This window comes from Scyliorhinus torazame, chromosome 18, assembly GCF_047496885.1.
Source record: "Scyliorhinus torazame isolate Kashiwa2021f chromosome 18, sScyTor2.1, whole genome shotgun sequence".
Taxonomy (NCBI): Eukaryota; Metazoa; Chordata; class Chondrichthyes; order Carcharhiniformes; family Scyliorhinidae; genus Scyliorhinus; species Scyliorhinus torazame.
In genome coordinates, this window is record NC_092724.1 from 77,874,734 (window position 1) to 77,893,872 (window position 19,139).

The following is a 19,139-nucleotide window of genomic DNA, read 5'->3' on the forward strand; positions in this document are numbered from 1 at the left end:
TGGCCTATCCACCTACCCTGCACATCTTTGGATTGGAGGGTGAAACCCACGCAAACACGGGGAGAATGCGCAAACAGTCAGTGACCCAGGGCCGGAATCAAACCCGTGTCCTCCATGCCATGAGGCAGCAGTGCTAACCACAGTGCCACTGTGCTGCCCTTGGTTCAGTCTTTCAATTAGATTATAGCTGATCATCTGCCTTATTGTCACCTTCCGGTACGATCCCCAAATCCCTTATTTCTGTCTTCAATGTGCTCAATAACTGAGGTTCCACAGCCCTCCGGGGGTAGAGAATTCCAAAGATTCGCTACCCTCTTGAGTGACTCATCATCCTCATTTCAATTTGGCACCTTCTTGAGGGCAATTAGGATTGGGCAATCAATGCTGGCCTAGCCAGCAATGTTCACATGCCAAGAACAATGAAAAATAAATAATTACAGGGCAGTGGATAAACATTGGCAATACCAGGTAATTTTATGAATGTTAGAGCATATGAATTCAGGGCACAAGTAACATGATGGACAATAAATTAGCTACAAATCAGGAATCGGAGTGTCGGGGTTAACCACAGCTATTCAGATTGGTGAAATGAAATTCAAATTGCTTATTGTCACAAGTAGGCTTCAATGAAGTTATTGTGAAAAGCCCCTAGTCGCCACATTCCGGCGCCTGTTCGGGGAGGCTGGTGGGAAGTGATGTTCCACAAGGACAGGTACTGGGACCACTGTTCATAATTTGGACTCTAGGATTGGAAGTCCAACTTCAAATTTGTGAATGACACAAACGAAAGACCACACCAAACTGCAATAGTTAACAGGGTGGGTATGCAATTGGCAAATTAAATTCAATGTGGCCCTCTCCTTTTTATAAAAAAAAAAATAAAAATCGTTGACTCCGCTGTCCTTGCAAACCACTGTCCATCTCCGCTTCCCTTTGCTCTCAAGTCTTTGAATGTGCTGTCGCCTAAATCCAGTCCATCAATGTGATTGAGGGGAAGAGTAGACAGGAAAGAGATGATGAATGCAAAGGGACAGGTGGTCTGAGGTGCATTTGTTTAAATGTGAGAAGTGTAGCAGGTAAGGCAGATGAACTTAGGGCTTGGATTAGTACCTGGGAATATGATGTTATTGGTATTACGGAGACTTGGTTGAGGGAGGGGCAAGACTGGCAACTAAATATCCCAGGGTATAGATGCTTCAGGAGGGATGGAGAGGGAAGTAAAAGGGGTGGAGGAGTTGCATTACTGGTCAGAGATGATATCACAGCTGTGATTAAGGATGGCACGATGGAGGATTCGAACACTGAGGCAATATGGGTAGAGCTATGAAATAGGAAGGGTGCAGTAACATTGTTGGGACTTTACTACAGGCCTCCCAAAAGCGAGCGTGAAGTAGAGGTACAAATATGTAGACAGATTATAGAATAATGTAGGCGCAATAGGGTGGTCGTGATGGGAGATTTTAACTTCCCCAACATTGAATGGGACTCATGTAGTGTTGGAGGCGTAGATGGAGCAGAATTTGTAAGGAGCATCCAGGAGAGTTTTTAGAGCAGTATGCAAGTAGTGCAACTCGGGAAGGGGCCATACTAGACCTGGTATTGGGGAATGATCCCGGCCAGGTGGTTGAAGTTTCAGTAGGTGATTACTTTGGGAATAGCGATCACAATTCTGTAAGTTTTAGAATACTCATGGACAAAGACGAGAGTGGTCCTAAAGGAAGAATACTAAATTGGGGAAAGGCCAAATATAACAAAATTCAGCAGCAGCTAGGGAATGTGGATTGGGAGCAGCTGTTTAAGGGTAAATCCACATTTGAAATGTGGGAGTCTTTTAAGGACAGGTTGATTAGAGTGCAGGACAGACATGTCCCTGTGAAAATGAGGGATAGAAATGGCAAGATTAGGGAACCATGAATGACGGGTGGAATTGTGAGACTAGCTCAGATGAAAAAGGAAGCATACCTTTAGAAATAGCTGGGGCCTTAATAGATATCTTTGCAGCATCCTTGAGCACGGGTGAGGTCCCAGAGGACTGGAGAATTGCTAATGTTGTCCCTTTGTTTAAGAAGGGTAGCAGATGTCATATACATGGACTTCAGTAAGGCGTTTGATAAAGTTTCCCATGGTAGGTTGATGGAAAAAGTGAAGCAGCATGGGTTCAGGGTGTACTAGCTAGATGGATAAAGAATTGGCTGGGCAACAGGAGACAGAATAGTGGTGGAAGGGAGTGTCTCAAAATGGAGAAAGGTGACTAGTGGTGTCCCACAGGGATCCGTGCTCGGACCACTCTTGTTTGTGACATACATAAATGATCTGGACGAAGGTATAGGTGGTCTGATTAGCAAGTTTGCAGATGATACTAAGATTGGTGGAGTTGCAAATAGCGAGGAGGACTGTCAGAGAATACAGCAAAATATAGATAGATTGGAGAGTTGGGCAGAGAAATGGCAGATGGAGTTCAATCCAGGCAAATGCGAGGTGATGCATTTTGGAAGATCTAATTCAAGAGCGGACTATACAGTCAATGGAAGAGTCCTGGGGAAAATTGATGTGCAGAGAGATCTGGGAGTTCAGGTCCTTTCTACCCTGAAGGTGGCAACGCAGGTCGATAAAGTGGTCAAGAAGGCATACACTCTGCTTGCCTTCATCGGACGGGGTATTGAGTACAAGAGTCGGCAGGTCATGTTACAGTTGTATAGGACTTTGGTTAGGCCACATTTGGAATACTGCGTGCAGTTCTGGTCACATTACCAGAAGGATGTGGATGCTTTAGAGAGGGTGCAGAGGAGGTTCACCAGGATGTTGCCTGGTATTGAGGGTGCTAGCTATGAAGAAAGGTTGAGTAGATTAGGATTGTTTTCGTTGGAAAGACGTAGGTTGAGGGGGGACCTAATTGAGGTCTACAAAATTATGAGAGGTATGGACAGGCTGGATAGCAACAAGCTTTTTCCAAGAGTGGGGGTGTCAATTATAAGGGGTCACGATTTTAAGGTGAGAGGGGAAAGTTTAAGGGAGATGCGAGTGGAAAGTTTTTTACGCAGAGGGTGGTGGGTGCCGCTTTGCCGGCGGAGGTGGTAGAGGCGGGCACGATAGCATCATTTAAGATGCATCTAGAAGATATATGAACAGGCAGGGAATAGAGGGAAGTAGATCCTTGGAAAATAGGTGACAGGTTTAGATAAAGGATCTGGATCGGCGCAGGCTGGGAGGGCCGAAGTGCCTGTTCCTGTGCTGTAATTTTTCTTTGTTCTCTTTATTCTTTGTTCCCTGGAACTTACATGTTTAAAACCCTTGAATAAGGTTTCTGCTCTTGCTATAGTATCAAAATAGCAGCTATCAAAGTGACAAATGACATCTGTTAGCGGGAGAGAATCTCAAAGAAATCACTCAATGCTCAGGGTTGGTCCTCGCATCAAATGGTTTATTTCTCGGGCAGGCAGATGGCGTCTGTTAAAGACCCAGATCGTGTCTCCACCGAACAAAGGAAAACATTCATTCTTTTATTTCTATAAATTTAGAGCACCAAATTCATTTTTTTCCAATTAAGGGACAATTTAGCGTGACCAATCCACCTACCTGCACATCTTTCGGTTGTGGGGGCGAAACCCACGCAAACACGGGGAGAATGTGCAAACTTCACACGGATAGTGACCCAGAGCCGGAATTGAACCTGGGACCTCGGTGCCGTGAGGCAGCAATGCTAACCTCTGCGCCACCGTGCTGCCCCAAAACATTCATTCTTATACATTTTTCTAAACCGCTACACAGCCCATTTCGGCTGGACCTTGTCCAATAATATTGGTTATAGATTACATATATATATCCAATTAAATTTGACATTGCGTAAAACGGGTTGGTACTTTGCCAGCCCCTGACTTCATGAAGAACTGTCCAGTAACTGACTGTTAAAGTTATCTTTTCTGCCTGCGTCTGGAGACCATGGGCTGGCGAGGATACATCATGCTCCTTGTCCTGTGGAGCTGTTATAACTTGCTGGTGAAGAATCCCTAAAATATCCCATGTCTGTTTCCCATTCAATGCCTTAATATCAATCATCCTTGTCTCCCTGACTATCTGATGCCTGTAATCAAATGATGTTATTTATACCAGTTTGCAGCATTTAGAAAGCAGTGGCAGGATCAGTCAGAGTCAGCATGGATTTATGAAGGGAAAATCATTCTTGACAAATCTGTTGGAATTCTTTGAAGATGTAACCAGTACAGTTGACAAGGGGGAGCCAGTTGATGTGGTATATTTGGACTTTCAGAAGGTGTTTGACAAAGTCCCGCATAAGAGATTATTGTGCAAAATTAAAACGCATGGGTTTGGGGGAAATGTATTGAGGTGGATAGAAAACTGGTTGGCAGAGAGGAATAGAGTAAGGATTAATGGGTTCTTTTCAAATTGGCAGGCAGTAACTAGTGGGGTATCACAGGGATCGGTGCTGGGACCCCAGCTATTCACAATATATATTAATGATTTGGCTGAGGGAACAAAATATAACATCTCCAAGTTTGGAGATGATACCAAGTTAGGTGGGAGGGTGAACTGTGACGAGGATGTAGGGATCCTACAGCATGATCTGGACAGGTTGGGCGAGTGGCCAAATCAATGGCAGATGTAGTATAGTTTGGATAAGTGTGAGGTTATTCACTTTGGAAGCAAAAACAGGAAGGTAGATTACTACCTGAATGGTTGTAAATTGGGAGACGGAAGTATGCAGCGGGACCTGGGTTCTATTGTGCACCAGCCGCTGAAGGTAATCCTGCAGGTGCGGTACAGAAGGCTAATGGTATGTTGGCCTTCATTGCGAGAGAGTTCAAGTATAGAAGCAGGGATGTGTTGCTGCAATTATACAAGTCCTTGGTGAGGTCACACCTGGAGTATTGTGTGCAGTTTTGGTCTCCTTCTCTGAGGAAGGATGTTCTTGCTCTCGAGGGATTGCAACAAAGGTTTACCAGACTGATTCCAGAGATGGCGTGACTGTCATATGAGGAGAGATTGACTAGGTTGGGACTGTTCTCGCTGGAGTTCAGAAGAATGAGGGGGGATCTCTTAGAGACTTATATAATTCTAAAAGGACTAGACAGGATAGATGCAGGGAAGATGTTACCAATGATGGGGGTGTCCAGAACCAGGGGTCACAGTCTGAGGATTCAGGGTAAACCATTTCGGACAGAGATGAGGAGACATTTCTTCACAGACTGGTGAGCCTGTAGAATTCATTACCACAGGAAGTAGTAGATGCTAAAACATTGAATATATTCAAGAGGCGGCTAGATATAGCACTTGGGGAGAATGGGATCAAAGGCTCTGGGGAGAAAGCAGGATTAGGCTATTGAGTTGGATGATCAGCCATGATCGTGATGAATGGCGGAGCAGGCTCGAAGGGCCAAAAGACCTTCTCCTGCTCCTATCTTCTATGTATCTATGCAACTTACCCAGCTTATATTGTTCAGCAATGTGGCTAATTCATCTAAAAGCCATTTTGTGTCTTTAGTATTGTCAACTCAGCTAACAGCCATTTTGAGTAGCTTCTTTTAATTGTGTGTGTGTCCTTTCTGACATTTGTAATTATTAGGTTATAAAAATCACACTCATAGTTTATGCACTATCTATTCCTACAAATTTCCTCTTATACAGACATCTCAGCCAGTGGGTACCTTTTGTCTAAAAACCTTCTTTCTAAATCTGACTTCAACAACATCCTATAAAACTGACAAAGATGAACCCTATCGCTGTTGGGAGCTTTTGGCAAGGTCAACCACCCTGTCAACACTTCTCCACTGCCATCCAACTGGGTGGAACTATTCTAACCTGGTTTCATTCTTGTATATCTAATTGGAGCCAGATAATCGCTTGTAGTTTATTCATTCACAGGATGTGGGTGTTGCTGGCTCGGCCAGCATTTATTGCCCATCACTAATTGTCCTTGAGAAAGTGATGGCGAGTCCACATGCAGTCCATATGGTGTAAGTACACCCACAATGATATTAGGGAGGAAGTTTCGGACTTTGACCCAGCGACAGTGAAGGAAGGAGATATATGTTCCCAAATCAAGGAAAATCCCTGGGAATTACAGGCCTGCCAGCCTTACGTCTGTGGTGAGCAAAATATTGGAAAGGATTCTGAGAGATAGGATTTATGATTATTTAGAAAAACATAGTTTGATTAAAGATAGTCAGCATGGCTTTGTGAGGGGCAGGTCATGCCTCACAAGCCTCATTGACTTCTTTGAGGATGTGACGAGACACATTGATGAAGGTTGGGCAGTGGATGTGGTATATATGGATTTCAGTAAGGCATTTGATAAGATTCCCCATGGTAGGCTCATTCAGAAAGTTAGGGAGCATGGGATCCAGGGAAATTTGGCTGTCTGGATACAGACTTGGCTGGCCGAAAGAAGACAACGTGTGGTAGTGGATGGAATGTATTCCGCTTGGAGGTCGGTGACCAGTGGTGTCCCGCAGCGATCTGTTCTGGGACCCCTGCTCTTTGTGGTTTTTATAAATGACTTGGATGAGGAAATGGAAGGGTGGGTTAGTAAGTTTGCCGATGACACGAAGGCTGGTGGAGTTGTAGATAGTGTTGAGGGCTGTTGCAGGTTACAACAGGCCATTGACAGGATGCAGACTGGGCTGAGAAGTGGCAGATGGAGTTCAACCTAAATAAATGTGAAGTGATTAATTTTGGGTTAGAGGCAGGATTGTTGGAAGTGTGGAGGAACAGGGGGATCTTGGGGTCCACATACATAGGTCTCTCAAAGTTGCCACCCAGGTTGACCGGGTTGTTAAGACGGCGTATGTTGGCTTTCATTAACAGGGGGATTGAGTTTAAGAGCCGCGAGATTTTGCTGCAGCTTTATAAAACTCTAGTTAGACCACACTTTGAATAGTGTGTTCAGCCTCATTATAGGAAGGATGTGGATGCTTTGGAGAGGGTGCAGAGGACATTTACCAGGATGCTGCCTGGAATGGAGGGCATGTCTTATGAAGAAAGGTTGAGGGAGCTCAGGCTTTTCTCACTGGAGTGAAGAAGGAAGAGAGGTGACTTGATAGAGATGTACAAGGTGATGAGAGGCATGGATAGAATGGATAGCCAGAGGCTTTTCCCCAGGGCGGAAATGGCTGTCACGAGGGGACAGCAGTAAATTGAAGGGGTGTAGGTTAGGTTGATCTTAGATTAGGATCAATGGTCGGCATAATGTGGGCCGAAGGGCTGTACTGTTCTGTGTTCCATGTTCTAACTCCAGTAGTTCCCTACTGGACCTTCTCCTTGGTACCTTACTGGCCTACTCTATTTATACATAGCCAAGTGTTGTTATGGGTCCCGTGCCTCCTTAGCCAGGGAGCTTGTATTCTGCAAGATCCATGGGGTAGTTAATTATCCCTACCCTGTTACGACTCCTGCCAGTTATAACTGAGGTGAACTTGCAAAGAGTCATAGAGTTTTGCAACACAGTGTCTATGCCAGCCATCAAGCACCTTCCTATTCTCATCCCATTTTCCAGCACTTGGTCCGTAACCTTGTATGCTATGGCGTTTCAAGTGCTCATCTCAATGCTTCTTAAATGTTGTGAGGGTTGCTGCCTCTACCACCCTTTCAGGCAGTGAGTTTCCGATTTCTACCACCTTCTGGGTGCAAAGGTTTTTTCTCAAACCTCCTGCCCCTTACCTCAAATCTATGCCATCTGGCCATTGACCCCTCCACCAAGGGGAAAAGTTTCTTCCTGTCTATTCCATTTATGCCCCTCATAATTTTATACCCTCTTAGTATTCTCTCCTCCAAGGAAAACAATCCAAGTCTATGCAATCTCTCTTCATAACTAACACTCTGCAGCCCATGCAACATCCTGGTAGATCTCCCTGCACCCTTTCTATTGCTATCACGTCCCTCCTGTAATGTGGATTCCAGAACTGCACACAATACTCTAGCTGTGGCCTAACTTTTTATATAGTTTCAGCATAACCTCCGTGCTCTTAAACTCTATGCCTCGGCTAATGAAGGCAAGTATGTCATTTCCCTTCTTAACTACTGTATCCACCTGCTCTGCTAAATTAAGGGACTGGTGTATATGTACACCAAGATCTCTCTGATCCTTGATGTTTCCCAGGGTCCTACCGTTCATCATGTATTCCCTTGGTTTGTTGTCCTACACAAGTGTATCACCTCACACTTATCTGGATTGATTTCCATTTGCCGCTGATCAGCCCATCTGACCAGCCTGTCTATACCTTCCTGTAATCGAAGGCGATCCTCACTAATTTGTATCATCTGCAAACTGACAGATCAACCCTCCTACATTCATATCTAAATCATTTATATAAACCACAAACAGCAAGGACCCGACACTAATCTCTGCGGGACCCCACTGGACACAGGCTTCCAGTCAGTAAAACACCCCTTTGCTTCCTGCCACTCAGCCAATTCTGGCTCCAATTTGCCAAATTCCCTTGGGTCCCATGAGCTCTTAACTTCGCTATCAGTTTCCCATGTGGGACCTTATCAAAAGCCTTGCTGAAATCGAAGTAGACTATGTCAAATGCATTTCCCTCATCTACACACTTGGTCACCTCTTCAAAACACTCAATCAAGTTGGTCAGACATGACCTCCCTTTAACATAACCATGCTGACTGTTCTTGATTAGTTCCCGCCTCTCCAAAGGCAGATTAATTTGGACTCACAGAATTGCTTCCAATAATTTCCCCACAGGTTAAACTGACTGGCCTGCAGTTTCCTGGTTTATCCCTTCCTCCCTTCTTGAATAATGGTACCATATTGGCTATCCTCCAGTCAAAGAACAAAAAAAAGTACAGCACAGGAACAGGCCCTTCGGCCCTCCAAGCCGGCACCGACCATGCTGCCCGTCTAAACTGAAATCTTCCACATTTCCGGGGTCCGTATCCTTCTATTCCTATCCGATTCATGTATTTGTCAAGATGCCCCTTAAACGTCATTATCGTCCCTGCTTCCACCACCTCCTCCAGCAGCGAGTTCCAAGCACCCACTACCCTCTGTGTAAAAAAACGTACCTCGTACATCTCCTCTAAACCTTGCCCCTCGCACCTTAAACCTATGCCCGCTAAGTAATTGACCCCTCTACCCTGGGAAAAAGTCTCTGACTATACACTATGCCTATGCCCCTCATAATTTTGTAGACCTCTATCAGGTCGCCCCTCAACCTCCTTCATTCCAGTGAGAACAAACCAAGTTCATTCAACCTCTCCTCATAGCTAATGCCCTCCATACCAGGCAACATCCTGGTAAATCTCTGTTGCACCCTCTCTAAAGCTTCCATATCCTTCTGGTAGTGTGGCGACCAGAATTGAACACTATACTCCAAGTGTGGCCTAACTAAGGTTCTATACAGCTGCAACATGACTTGCCAATTTTTATACTCAATGCCCCGGCCAATGAAGGCAAGCACGGCGTATGCCTTCTTGACTTGTCTCCACCTGTGTTGCCCCTTTCAGTGACCTGTGGACCTGTACACCAAGATCTCTCTGACTGTCAAAGCTCTTGCGGGTTCTACCACTCACTATATATTCCCTACCTGTATTAGACCTTCCAAAATGCATTACCTCACATTTGTCTGGATTAAACTCCATCTGCCATCTCTCCGCCCAAGTCTCCAAACGATCTAAATCCTGCTGTCTCCTCTGACAGTCCTCTTCGCTATCCGCAATTCCACCAACCTTTGTGTCGTCCGCAAACTTGCTAATCAGACCAGTCCTCTGGCACCAATCCTGTGGCCAGAGAGGAATTGAAATTTATTGTCAGCGTCCCTGCTATTTCCTCCCATGCCTCACTCAGCAGCCTGGAATACATTTTGTCTGGCCCTGGAGATTTGTCTACCTTTATACCTGCCAGACCACTCAGAACCTCCTCTTTGTCTATGTTAATCGCTTTAATTTTATTACAGTCGTCCTCCCTGATTTTTATATGCATACCGTCCCTCTCACAAGTGAACACGGACACACCGTACTAATTTAAATCTCTACCTACATGCTCCAGATCCACTCACAAATTACTACTGTGGTCCTTAATGGGCCCTACTCGTTCCCTAGTTATCATTTTACCCGTAATATACTTAGTCATAGAAGTCATGGAATTTACAGTGCAGGAGGCCATTCGACCCATCCAGTGCACTGGCTCTTGGAAAGAGCATTCTTCAGCCCATGCTCTACCCTATCCCCGTAACCCAGTAACACAACCTAATCTTTTGGACATTAAGGGGCAATTTAGCATGGCTATTCCACCTTACCTCAACATCTTTGAACAGTGGGAGCACCCGGAGGAAACCCGCGCAGACACGGGGAGAAAGTGCAAACTCCAAACAGACAGTCATCCGAGCCGGAATTGAACCTGGGAGCCTGGAGCTGTAAGGCACCAATGCTAACCACTGTGCCACCGTGCTTGTAAAACAACTTGGCCTTTTCCTTTATTTTACCTGCCAATATCCTTTCATGTCCCCTTTTTGCTCTCCTAATTTCCTTTTAAAGTTCCTTCTTGCACATTATATACGCCTCTAGGCCTTCTGCTGTTTTGAGCCCTCTAAATCTGCCATAAGCTTCCGTTTTTCTCTTTTCCAATGCCATAATATCCCTTGATATCCAGGGTTCACTGGATTCGTTGGCCCCATCCTTTTTCCTGAATGGAACATGTTGGCCCTGCACACTTCCTATTTCCTTCTTGAATGAGTCCCACTGTTCTGTCACAGATTTACGTGAAAATGTCCACTCCCAGTCCATTCTGGCCAAATCATATCTGATCTTATTAAAATCGATTTCCCCCACTTTAGAACTTTGATCTCAGGCCCATCCTTGTCCTTTTCCATAACAAATTTAAAGAGAAATACAGCACAGGAACAGGCCATTTGGCCCTCCAATCTTGAATCTCATGGAGTTATGATCACTGTCAGCAAAATGTTCCCTCACTGATACTTCAACCACTTGCCCAGCTTCTTTAAAGAGAATTAAGTCCAGGACCTTCCTTGTAGGACCTTCTACTTACTGGCTTAAAAAGTTCTCCTGGACGCATTTTAATAATTCCGTTCCCTCGAAACCTTTCACACTATGGCTTCCCCAGTTAATATTGGGGATGTTTACTTTAAAAACACTTACCTTTGCAGGAGCAGCACTTTGGATTTCGGCGGGAGCGGTGCGCAAGGGCCTTCTGGGAGGTAAGTTTTTACTTAAAAAACACACCTTTGCAGGAGCAGCACTTTGGATTTCGGCGGGAGCGGTGCGCAAGGGCCTTCTGGGAGGTAAGTTTTTACTTTTAAAACACTTATCTTTGCAGGAGCAGCACTTTGGATTTTGGCGGGAGCGGGGCGTAAGGGCCTTCTGGGAGGTAAGTTTTTACTTTAAAAACACTTACCTGGTCCTGTTTCTGTACTTCTTTCCTGTTTTATTTTCTTTTAAATATAAGGCGGGAACCGGATGTTCGACCCGCAGACTTCTGGGAAGGCCCCCCCCCCAACCAATAAATTCTGGTGGAGAGGAAACCCGAGGCACTACACGTGTAGTGTCTCCCACCCACCCTCCTCCTCTAACCTAATAATAAGACCCATTGGTGTGAGGTAAGTGGCATATTATATTATTATATTTATTTATTTATTTATTAACCAGATTTTCGTTAGAAGTTAGAGGGATGGCAGGGAAGGGAGTGCAATGTTCCTCCTGCAGGATGTTTGAGGTGAGTGATGCCGTTAGTGTCACTGCTGATTTTACCTGCAGGAAGTGCAGCCATCTCCAGCTCCTCCAAGACCGAGTTAGGGAACTGGAGCTTGAGTTGGATGAACTTCGGATCATTCGGGAGGCAGAGGGGTTCATAGATAGCAGCTTCAGGGATTAGTTACGCCAAAGATTGGAGATAGATGGGTAACTGTAAGCGGGACTGGGAAGAAGCAGTCAGTGCAGGGATCCCCTGCGGTCGTTCCCCTGAGTAGCAAGTATACCGCTTTGGATACTTGTGGGGGGGGGCGTACCAGGGGTAAGCCATGGGGTACGGGCCTCTGGCACGGAGTCTGTCCCTGTTGCTCAGAAGGGAAGGGGGGAGAGGAGCAGAGCATTAGTAATTGGGGACTCGATAGTCAGAAGCACAGATAGGCGATTTTGTGGGAGTGAGAGGGACTCACGTTTGGTATGTTGCCTCCCAGGTGCAAGGGTACGTGATGTCTCGGATCGTGTTTTCAGGGTCCTTAAGGTGGAGGGGGAGCAGCCCCAAGTCGTGGTCCACATTGGCACTAACGACATAGGTAGGAAAGGGGACAAGGATGTAAGGCAGGCTTTCAGGGAGCTAGGATGGAAGCTCAGAACGAGAACAAACAGAGTTGTTATCTCTGGGTTGTTGCCCGTGCCACGTGATAATGAGATGAGGAATAGGGAGAGAGAGCAATTAAACACGTGGCTACAGGGATGGTGCAGGCGGGAGGGATTCAGATTTCTGGATAACTGGGACTCTTTCTGGGGAAGGTGGGACCTCTACAGACAGGATGGTCTACATCTGAACCTGAGGGGCACAAATATCCTGGGGGGGAGATTTGTTAGTGCTCTTTTGGAGGGGGGTTTAAACTAATGCAGCAGGGGCATGGGAACCTGGATTGTAGTTTTAGGGTACGAGAGATTGAGAGTATAGAGGTCAGGAGCACAGATTTGACTTTGCAGGAGGGGGCCAGTGTTCAGGTAGGTGGTTTGAAGTGTGTCTACTTCAATGCCAGGAGTATACGAAATAAGGTAGGGGAACTGGCAGCATGGGTTGGTACCTGGGACTTTGATGTTGTGGCCATTTCGGAGACATGGATAGAACAGGGACAGGAATGGTTGTTGCAGGTTCTGGGGTTTAGGTGTTTTAGTAAGCTCAGAGAAGGAGGCTAAAGAGGGGGAGGTGTGGCGCTGCTAGTCAAAAACAGTATTACGGTGGCGGAGAGGATGCTAGATGGGGACTCATCTTCCGAGGTAGTATGGGCTGAGGTTAGAAACAGGAAAGGAGAGGTCACCCTGTTGGGAGTTTTCTATAGGCCTCCTAATAGTTCTAGGGATGTAGCGGAAAGGATGGCGAAGATGATTCTGGATAAGAACGAAAGTAATAGGGTAGCTATTATGGGAGACTTTAACTTTCCAAATATTGACTGGAAAATATATAGTTTGAGTACATTAGATGGGTCGTTTTTTGTACAATGTGTGCAGGAGGGTTTCCTGACACAATATGTTGACAGGCCAACAAGAGGAGAGGCCACATTGGATTTGGTTTTGGGTAATGAACCAGGCCAGGTGTTAGATTTGGAGTGAGCACTTTGGGGACAGTGACCACAATTCGGTGACGTTTACGTTAGTGATGGAAAGGGATAAGTATACCCCGCAGGGCAAGAGTTATAGCTGGGGGAAGGGCAATTATGATGCCATTAGACATGACTTGGGGGGGGGGGGGGGGGGGGGGGGATAGGTTGGAGAAGTAGGCTGCAAGTGTTGGGCACACTGGATATGTGGAGCTGGTTTAAGGAACAGCTACTGCGTGTTCTTGATAAGTACATACCGCGGTGTGAGGCAGGGAGGAAGGTGTCGAGCGAGGGAACCGTGGTTTACCAAAGAAGTGGAATCTCTTGTTAAGAGGGAGAAGGAGGCCTATGTGAAGATGAGATGTGAAGTTTCAGTTGGGGCGATTGATAGTTACAAGGTAGCGAGGAAGGATCTAAAGAGAGAGCTAAGACGAGCAAGGAGGGGACATGAGAAGTATTTGGCAGGAAGGATCAAGGAAAACCCAAAAACTTTCTATAGGTATGTCAGGAATAAAAGAATGACTAGGGTAAGAGTAGGGCCAGTCAAGGACAGGGATGGGAAGTTGTGTGTGGAGTCTGAAGAGATAGGCGAGATACTAAATGAATATTTTTCGTCAGTATTCACTCAGGAAAAAGATAATGTTGTGGAGGAGAATGCTGAGACCCAGGCTATTAGAATTGATGGCATTGAGGTACGTAGGGAAGAGGTGTTGGCAATTCTGGACAGGCTGAAAATAGATAAGTCCCCGGGGCCTGATGGGATTTATCCTAGGATTCTCTGGGAAGCCAGGGAAGAGATTGCTGGGCCTTTGGCTTTGATTTTTATGTCATCATTGGCTACAGGAATAGTGCCAGAGGACTGGAGGATAGCAAATGTGGTCCCTTTGTTCAAAAAGGGGAGTAGAGACAACCCCGGCAACTATAGACCGGTGAGCCTCACGTCTGTTGTGGGTAAAGTCTTGGAGGGGATTATAAGAGACAAGATTTATAATCCTCTAGATAGGAATAATATGATCAGGAATAGTTAGTATGGCTTTGTGAAGGGTAGGTCATGCCTCACAAACCTTATTGAGTTCTTTGAGAAGGTGACTGAACAGGTAGACGAGGGTAGAGCAGTTGATGTGGTGTATATGGATTTCAGTAAAGCGTTTGATAAGGTTCCCCACGGTAGGCTACTGCAGAAAATACGGAGGCTGGGGATTGAGGGTGATTTAGAGATGTGGATCAGAAATTGGCTAGCTGAAAGAAGACAGAGGGTGGTGGTTGATGGGAAATGTTCAGAATGGAGTTCAGTTACAAGTGGCGTACCACAAGGATCTGTTCTGGGGCCGTTGCTGTTTGTCATTTTTATCAATGACCCAGAGGAGGGCGCAAAAGGGTGGGTGAGTAAATTTGCAGACGACACTAAAGTCGGTGGTGTTGTCGACAGTGCGGAAGGATGTAGCAGGTTACAGAGGGACCTAGATAAGCTGCAGAGCTGGGCTGAGAGGTGGCAAATGGAGTTTAATGTCGAGAAGTGTGAGGTGATTCACTTTGGAAGGAATAACAGGAATGTGGAATATTGGGCTAATGGTAAAGTTCTTGGAAGTGTGGATGAGCAGAGGGATCTAGGTGTCCATGTACATAGATCCCTGAAAGTTGCCATCCAGGTTGATAGGGTTGTGAAGAAGGCCTATGGAGTGTTGGCCTTTATTGGTAGAGGGATTGAGTTCCGGAGTCATGAGGTCATGTTGCAGCTGTACAAAACTCTGGTACGGCCGCATTTGGAGTATTGCGTACAGTTCTGGTCGCTGCATTGTAGGAAGGACGTGGAAGCTTTGGAGCGGGTGCAGAGGAGATTTACCAGGATGTTGCCCGATATGGAGGGAAAATCTTATGAGGAAAGGCTGATGGACTTGAGGTTGTTTTCGTTAGAGAGAAGAAGGTTAAGAGGAGACTTAATAGAGGCATACAAAATGATCAGGGGGTTAGATAGGGTGGACAGTGAGAGCCTTCTCCCGCGGATGGAAATGGCTAGCACGAGGGGACATAGCCTTAAACTGAGGGGTAATAGATATAGGACAGAGGTCAGAGGTAGGTCCTTTACGCAAAGAGTGGTGAGGCCGTGGAATGCCCTACCTGCAACAGTAGTGAACTCGCCAACATTGAGGGCATTTAAAAGTTTATTGGATAAGCATATAATGGCATAGTGTAGGTTAGATGGCTTTTGTTTTTTCACTTCCCATGTCGGTGCAACATCATGGGCCGAAGGGCCTGTACTGTACTGTATCGTTCTATGTTGAAATCCCCCGCTAGCACTACCCTATTACTTGAAAATTTTCTACATATCTCTTCTTTTTCTCTCGGATTATTATTGGGCCTATAGAACACTCCAGCAATGTGATTACTCCTTTCTGGTTTTTAGGTTCTACCCATATGGCCTCATTTGAAGAGCCTTCTAAGATGTCACTCCTCCTTACTGGAATAAAAGAACATAGAACACACAGTGCAGAAGGAGGCCATTCGGCCCATAGAGTTTGCACCGACCCACTTAAGCCCTCACTTCCCCCCCCATCCCAGTAACCCCTCCTAACCTTTTTGGTCACTAAAGGCAATTTATCATGGCCAATCCACCTAACCTGCACGTCTTTGGACTGTGGGAGGAAACCGGAGCACCCGGAGGAAACCCACCCACTGCTGTAATAGATTCCCTGATCAAAATTGCAACACCCCTTCTCTTTTACTTTGTTCCCTATTCCACCTGAAGCTTCTATACCCTGGAATACTGAGCTGCCAATCCGCTCCCGTCTCAACCATGTCTCAGTGACAGCAATAACCCATGTTTTAATTTGTGCCCTCAATTGTGCCGTGTTCGTCAGACTCCTCACATTAAAATAAATACCATCTAGTCTTGCCAAACTCCCTTGTGACTTGACTGGACATTCTATGCCTTCCTGACTCAGTGCCAGTCTATTTACAGCCTTGGTACCACATTCGATTTTGAGATAGAACTCTGACCTTGTATTTGAGCCTTCACTGGAACTGCCTATTTCCACCTCTGACATTGCCCGATTTCACTCCATCTCAGCTCATCTGTTGCTGCATCTCTCATTCTTCCTCTTCCTGCTACGAGACTTTACTATTCCAATACATTCCTGTCTGGTCTCCCACATTCACCTGCTGTAATGTTGAAGTCATCTCTGCAGCCCACGCTTTAACTTGCAGAAAGTCCTGATCCCCTGTCACCTGTGCTTGCTGATCTACATTGACTCCTGATCAAACAACATCTTCACTTTAAAATTCTCATTTGTGTCTTCAAATTCCTCCATGACCTCGCACCCCATTATCTCTGTAATCTCCAGACTCTTTTGAGGTATCCGCATGCCAACGCTGGCCCCTTGTGCCTTCCCAACTTTAATTGCTCTGCCATTGGTGGCCATTCCTTCAGTTACCTAGACCCTAAGCTCTGGAATTCTGTCTCTACACCTCGATCTCTTTCCTTGTATAGAATCTCGATTAAACCATGTTTGGAGTACTGTGAATATTCCTGCTCTCCATACTGTGAAACAGATACAGAAACATAGGCGAGGATGCAAAAACATTCTCCAAAATAGCATCAGAACATAGAGATTATATGTATTGGGAACGGCTGAACAGGTTGCAACTATTTATTTTCCTTTAGAATGGTGAATTGATAGAGGGCTATAAAATTCGGAAAGGATTTGCAGAGACCTGCATGGAAATGATGCGCTGAATGGTCTCCTTCCGTGCTGCAGCCATTGTGTGATTCTGTGGCAGAGTAGATGCAGAGCAAATGCATCCCTTTGTGGCTTGTCAAAACCTAGATGTTATGTATTTAAAATAGTCACTTAAACAAATCATTAGAGAATTTGGGAGAATGTCCTTCACCCAGAGTCTGGTTAAAATGCAGATCTTGCTACCACAGGGAGTTGTCAACGTCTATAGCATAGATGGGGGCCAGTTTAGCTCAGTAGGCTGGACAGCTGGTTTGTGATGCAGAGCAAGGCCAGCAGTGCAGGTTCAATTCCATCGGAATGAGGTACCAGCTGAGGTTATTCATGAAGACCTTCTCAACCTTTCTCCTCGCCTGAGGTGTGGTGATCTCGGGTTAAATCACCACCAAACAACCCTCCTTCTCAAAGGGGAAAGCAGCCTCTGGTCATCTGGGACTATGGCGACTTTATAGCAGAGATGCTTTTAAGGGCAGTTAGATAAACACATGAGAGGAAATGTAATTAGGAGATGTCAATGGTGTGATGTGGGAGTTGCCTCATGTGGAGCGTAGACCAGTACAGACCATTTAGGCTAGGTGCGCAGTAGATTCAATGTGGGTAAAGAAATCTTTAATTATAGGAATAACTTGTAATCAGAAGATTCTAGGTTCGACTCCTGGCTGGCTCGCCAATTAAAAGAAACTTTAATTTATGGAATCTTAACCTGTCGAACCACGCCAAGTTTGGGGGAAGCTTAGTTGATGAATCAAGTCCTGGCGCAATACGACAAGTTATAAGATTTGTAATATTTGTAGACTGTGTTAAGTTGTTTGATTCCTTGTATTATTCGACTGTGTATAGTTGAAGGAATTTATATCATCTCTGCTATTCGGTTATCAGTAGCACTTTGCGAATACTGGAACTCAGCAGAAATTTGCAGTATAAACTCCTCAGGTGCCAAAAAGAATTGTTTTATTTGTAGTCGCTTGATTACAATTTGAAAGTCATTTAAAAGGCAATTCGTAGACAATTCGAAGCTTTCAGAGAATTACAGACATTATCTTTCTTTGCTTAGGCAGACAGCTCGAAAGTAACTTTTAAAAGGTCAAAGTCTGGCAATGAAACATGAAGAGAGAGAGAAAGCTAATCTTCAGCTAAACTCAAACTCAAAGTCAAAAGTGGACTAACATCACTGACACAGACTGGTAGACTGACAGAACCCCCAAAAGACATAAACTAAAATGGAGAGTAGCTTCAAAGGCAAAAACTGACTAACTAACAGAAAGACAAAACTTAAGCTACAAAGACAATACTCACAAAGACAACAAAAACCCCAACCTAACCTAACCTAACCCAACCTAAAATGGCCGGAAGAAACTTTTTAGTTATACACTTTCATATCTGTCTTAAATCGTCTAATTACACCCCAATATAATCCTAATTGGTTTGGGTTAGACTCAAACACATTTGATTTGATGGCAAGCCGTCCATCTTCAATGTGCAACATCAGCTTTTCTGACCTAGCTGTTATCTGCATTGTGAACAATGGTGCTGTGTATTCAATCCCTTGACCTTGACAATTAGCACAAGACAGTGTCATTATCTTGAAAATATGCATTTGCCAGAACGGACTTCAGTAAAAGTGAATTATGCTGTATAAATGGGTATTTAAAACTGGGGCTCAACATTTATGCTTAAACAGCTATCTTTTACCTATACTAGTTGTATTTGAAATACTTGGCTTCTACAGTGGGGCAGTGGGTAACGATGCAGAGAAGCAGGTAAATATCCAGCAGTATGAGATAATTCTTGGGCCAGGTAGAGTTTAGCAGCACGGTAGCATTGTGGATAGCGCAATTGCTTCACAGCTCCAGGGTCCCAGGTTCGATTCCGGCTGGGTTACTGTCTGTGCGGAGTCTGCACATCCTCCCCGTGTGTGCGTGGGTTTCCTCCGGGTGCTCCGGTTTCCTCCCACAGTCCAAAGATGTGCAGGTTAGGTGGATTGGCCATGATAAATTGCCCTTAGTGTCCAAAATTGCCCTTAGGGTTGGGTGGGGTTACTGGGTTATGGGGGGATGGGGTGATGGGGTGGAGGTGTTGGCCTTGGGTGGGGTGCTCTTTCCAAGAGCCGGTGCAGACTCGATGG

The 19,139-nt window shown here is 45.4% G+C and overlaps 1 protein-coding gene across 1 annotated transcript in view; it reads left to right on the forward strand.

Annotated features, from left to right (window-relative positions):
* Window positions 1–19,139, forward strand: part of slc25a19 (solute carrier family 25 member 19) — a 74,866-nt gene that overhangs the window by 2,898 nt on the left and 52,829 nt on the right.